Consider the following 6,097-nt stretch of genomic DNA (forward strand, 5'->3'; position numbering starts at 1 on the left):
GACCAGTCTTGCGACTGGTTGCGATAATATAAGACTGTTGCAAGACCGATCGAAATTACGGCTTACAACATTCCACTACCGTTGCATTCGCATGTATGCGACCGTACAGCCCCTTTCACAATTGACATCCGACCAGTTTACGACCGCCTGCAACAGTTTTTTCCTGCTGTTGCACGATCGATCTCTTGGTGACTTGCGAGCACTCGCAGTCGTTGTAGACGGTCGCACGAACTCAAGGTGGTCGTGACTGGTCACATCTGAACTTTGAACATGTTCAAAATCAGAACGCGATCAAATACGACTGATTCACTCGCATCAGCTCGTATCCGGGGTCGTACCATCGGTCGGGCGATCATCGTGGGAGTGTTGTTCAACGTTGCACGACTTGGTGCGACAGGTGGCACAACTAAGTAGTCGCATTTACTCGACTGGAGGTCGTACAACACTTGCACATGTGCTAGCGACCTACATGTACAGAGACCTGTCTTGCGACTGGGTGCGATAATATGATGGGCCATAAGACTGTTGCAAGACCGATCGCAACGGCTTACAACATTGCACTACCGTTGTGTGCGACCGTTCCCCTCGCAATCCCTCGTGCAACACTCGCATGTGATCGCACGAGCACAATAGGATCATAAGCGACTTACTCGTGCAACGGGTTTTACTGGTTGTTTTTGTTGTACGACAGCTGTTGCAACTGTGAAAGCCTATGTGCGATATTATGAGATGACTGGCGATTGATGCCTGTTGCAGCCTGTCGCACGACTAAAAGGTCGCAAGTGGTCGTACGTCAATTGTGAAAGGGGCTTAAACGCAATTGACTTGCCCCGGCTCGCGTGGCAGACACATAAATTTTGCTCCGCTAAAATAGTAGGATCAGACGTGCGAGTCGGTGCAGGTCTGATTTTTTTACGTGTAAACACGAAGTCAAGTCTGCCCCCGGCAATTATTACCGCGCATTTCAAGATATTATTCAAAATATTATCCCCAGATCTGTGTTTTTGCCCGCGTCTGATCTGCAGGCCGGGACAGCATGGAAAGACGGTATGAATCTAAAAGTTTAATTGATACAAAATTGGGATGATAATATATGACTTATTCAATGATAATAATATTACTGTTTCTCTTCTTCTTTTTTTCTTTGTAAATAAGTTGTATTTAGCATTCAGTTTAATGTTTTAATAAATATTTTCTTTTTGTATTGGAATATTTATGTATATGTAACTTGTACTTTATTTTGTAATTACATGTACTGTTTTGTTATTTATGTTTTTTAATGAAATATTGAAATAAATGAATCAACCAATCACGTAAATCAAGAATGGTGGTCTTGGGTTTAAATCCATTATTGATTATGATGACGATGATAATGGTAATAAACATGATGAAAATGAAACAAATTAATAAATGATAATAAAAATACTAATAACATTAGAGAGATAGTTTAGCTTAATCCGGATGACAAGAAAATAATCCTACTTATACTTAATGAAAATAGTACCATTAATGACAATGATAACAATAGTCATAATTGAGTCAGAAATCATCAGGACCTCACTATCATCATCTCTGAGTGTCGCTTTCAATTCTGCAAAACGGGTATTTTTACATTTCATTTATAAGTAAGGAGTTATCATATACCGTTTTAGTATGAGGACTAAACATCCGATTTCAGCTTCAAATATAAATAACAAGGGAAAATATATTGTTGAGTTCACATTATTGACGTCATCAAGAGCTCTAAGCACAATGAAAACATGGAGAAAACATGATTCAAGACTTGGTAATCCAGGATACTGAAAACGGGGGAAGAGTCCCACAACACAAATTTGATATTCATATATCATAGCATTTGTTCAAATATTCAAATGTCAAAGACTAGAAAACAGACAGAACGAATAATAGATGAACTAATATTTTGCATCGCAGTACGCCCGTGGTATACCATTTTTACCAAAACACACGCCTTTGTGTTTCACAAGAAACTCCCATTGAGCAAACATGTAAATGCTTGGACTTGGTACCTCGCGAACATTGCGGCAAGAGGATTGAGATGAGTGGAGAAAACATGCATACTTCTTAATCACCATCACAGAATAAAATTAGATATGACTTTTTACACTATTTAATAACATCAATGTACGAATTTAATGATTTACTCAAATAGTTTACAACCAAATTCCAGCGACTGATCTGCTTTATTATGGCAGTGAATTCTCAATATTATTTTGCCCAATGAAATAGAGCATAATATAAACAAACTAATAAAAGACCGTCAGTGGCTCATTTCGAAGGCCTATTGGTTTTTCTCACCTAACCCACTCCAGGAGGATTTAGAAAGCGCCAATCCCCACCCCCCCCCCCCCTCCGCCTCTTCAGTGGTTTATTTAATTTTTATTTTTTACCCAAAATTTCCCCGTGGGCTGGTGGATAGTGATAACCGTTTATCTTCTGCTCGTCAAAACTTTTAGTACAGGAAAATGCTGCCCATGAGTGGCGCTAACTACTTACCTCTTATTTTTTCCCTTTTTTTTTGGGGGGGGGGGGGTGGATGACGGGATGTCATCCTTCCTTTGATCAATCATCGATGCCCTTGCAACCCCTTCATTACCAGCCATCCCTTCACGAGATCTAATTATCACCATGCCTATACCCTGGTTTAGCCCGGTCACCATCCCAGCGCACAAAGCATTCAAACGAATGAATGTTGAAAATAAATAATAATAATAAACGTGGTTTATAAAGCACCAAATCCACTCTGTAGAATGCCTAAGGCACATAAAGAAATTAAGAAGTAAAAATAAAGGTTTTAGGAGAAATTTTGAAGGACTCAACAGAGATGCAATTTTTTATGTTTTCAGGAAGTCTGTTCCATAGTATGGGACACGAATGAGCAAAGCATCCCCCCCCCCCAAGTATTTGAAACTTTTGGGACCTCAAGCAGACGCGATGTTGAAGAGCGTAGAGACCTGGTGCAACGGAAAATTGAATTGAGGAGCGGATCCATCAATACAATGAGTGGCAAGCAACACAATCTTAAAAGTTATCCGATCCTTGATAGGGAGCAAGTGCAGCGAATTCAGAAGTCAGAAGTGGGGTAATATGTAAGAATCTGTTTGACAATGTGACAATACGAGCTGCAGCATTTTGAAGCTTTTGAAGCTGAGATAACTGTTTCTGGGATAATTGAACGTTGCAAGAATCAAGACGGAAAGAAATTAAGGCATATACTATTTTCTCTGTGGCAGACTTTGACAAGTGTTTCCGAATAAACCAACAATCCGTAGTTGGTACATAACTGATTTACATATGTTTGAGATTTGAGGAGACATAGTCATACACGTGTGAATAAAAAATCACTCCGAGATTGCGACAAGTATGAGACAAGTTGATCGTGTGTCCAGAAAATGAAAAAAAATTGACATCAATTTTGTTTAGCTGTACTATCGAGCCAAACATAAAAAATTCACATTTGACTAAAATAAAATTTCAAAGAATGGGTACGCATCCAGGCATAAACATCAGATAAACATGTTTGTAGTCGACGAATGGCAGTTGCCGCTGCTATGTGAGTGGAATCGAAAGAAATTATCAGTTGAATATCATCAGCATTAATTCCGTGATGAATCATAACTTGTCATGCTTGTCGCAATCCAGTCAAATGCTTGAAGAAAGAATCAGACCTCCTATAGATCTTGCCAGGAATCCGTTTACTTAGCATTGATCGAGCGCAACACAAGGTTAGTCTTTTTTGTTGTTATGTTTTGTTTTTGTTTCACCGAAAAAACGACTCCTTCTGCCCTTGGCAGTAATTTTTAACCATCGAACCTCTGTATAAAAGGCAAGCGAGCGTCAGAACCACTTAACGCGGGTGCATCTCCGGTTTCTTTCTGTATTTCTTTCTTGCTTCTTTCTCCCACAGACACACCCTCACTCACATACACCCTGACAAACTCCACTAACATAGGCAATGTACACGCACACTAGCACCGTCACCCTCCCCGACACACACCCACTCTCTCTTTCAATAAATTGTTCTCTCCCATAACACATTCCTATCTCTCGCAATAATTGTTCGCTTTATACTTGGTATACCTTCAATGTATTTCCATTAAAGGAGAATGAAACCCTTGAAACCAGCTGAATTCATATCAAAGAGAAAAATCAAAGAAACATATTGGTGAAAGTTTGAGGAAGATTGAATGAATAATAAGAAGTTATGAGCAATTGAATATTGAGATCACTAATGCCATGTAGAACCTCCCATTGGCAATGCGACCAAGATCTGTGATGTCACACACGTACAACTCCCTCATTACTTTAGTACTTATTTCACTTTATAAATATATTCTCACTTTTATAGAGTCTTTCACAAGGTGAGGTGTTCTCTTTATGAGAGGACAATTACAGAGGTTTCACAACATTATATCATTGATGAATCATTTGTCATATGATTAGAATGAGCAAAAAGAGATGTTTTGGGGTATATTTTCAGTGTCCAAAAGGGGAGAGTTGTTCATCTGTGACATCATAGATCTTGGTCGCATTGCCAATTGGAGGATCTCCATAGCATTAGTGATCTTGACATTCAAATGCTCATTACTCTTCTATTGCTAGTCCTATTTTACTCAAATATTTGTTGATCTTTTTCTTTGATTTTTCTGCTTTCACAAAAGCTAACTTGCTCCAAGGGTTTCATTCTCCTTTAAGATATATATAAAATAGGAAACTAACATAAATCGGAATAATTATTAATTTTCTAGTGCCCGAGAATAGAAATATTCCGTTAGATCCTTGAAATTCATATCCCATCTTTTCATGTCATGTTTTAAGGTACATACTAAAGATCTTTTGTTTAGTCGACATCGAGACGTTTTAAACATGGAAAAGCTTTTTAAAGAATATGTTTGTAATCTATTTAAGCTTCTTTACGAGTTCATGCATTGAACAATGAAGAATAAATACGTCATGCCCTCCTCTCCCAGCCCCCTGATTAGTAATCTTCCTTCTTGATCTTCTTCTTCTCCTACTCCTTTTTCTTCTTCTTCCTTTTCTCCTCCTTCTTCTTCATCTTATTCTTCTTCATCTTCTTCTTCTTCTTTTTCTCTCCCTCCTCCTGCTTATTCTTATTCTCCAAGATATTACTCATGTTCTTATTTCTATTTTCTCTCCCCCATTTCTCTTTTTATTCCTTTGTTCCTACATTCCTATTCAAGTTGTTATTCTGTTTCATCGGTACATATACCATACTTTTGTGTTTTTTATACATATTTATATTACTGCATTTTATTACACTGAAACAGTTAATTTTTTATCGAATATCGTAGGGGCCTTAATCACACAAGCTATGCTTCGATAAGGCTCCCTGTATAATTTTGTTTTATTGTGTATACATTGTATACTACTCCTGTTACTCTTGTTTTATATTATCTGTTAACTTACATTATACTACTTTTGTTCTGTAATGTTTGACAAACATATAAATAAGCTTGAATCTATTTATTATATATTAAATGAATCATTAAATTATGCATGAAATCCTCTGATTACAGAAAGTTATTGTTCTTGTTTTTTATGAAATCATAATCAAATGTGAATGTACGGTCATACTTCGGATTAATAATTCTTTTTACACAATTTTGTTTAAAACCCTTCATTTAATCCTCATTAGTACTGCACATTTGGGATGCACATGAACATATAACCTCCCCCTTTGCATGTAAAATCAATGGCTCTTGTGGGTTTGTATAAATTGTGTCTTTTTTCTGTCATTTATGAACAGTATGTACGTATGTGGAATGCCACCCCAAGACCAAAACCATCAATAAATTGCCAGCGAAATTTCGAGATGCTTATTGATCTTAAACGAGGATATCATAATCTTTAAATTACTTAACAAAATTGGTCAGGAAAACCCACACAAGTACTTGATTGAATGCAGAAGGTATACAGCAAGAGCTTATAAAATAAGGAAAAAACAAGGTTTCAAGTTTGTGCAACATAAACAGAAAGAACACATTTTGAACCGTGGAAACGCTGACACTAACCACGGTTACCTATCAAAGACACAAGATGTGCTTGATATTGTTATATC

Source organism: Lytechinus pictus, chromosome 14 (assembly GCF_037042905.1).
Source record: "Lytechinus pictus isolate F3 Inbred chromosome 14, Lp3.0, whole genome shotgun sequence".
NCBI classification, from domain to species: Eukaryota; Metazoa; Echinodermata; class Echinoidea; order Temnopleuroida; family Toxopneustidae; genus Lytechinus; species Lytechinus pictus.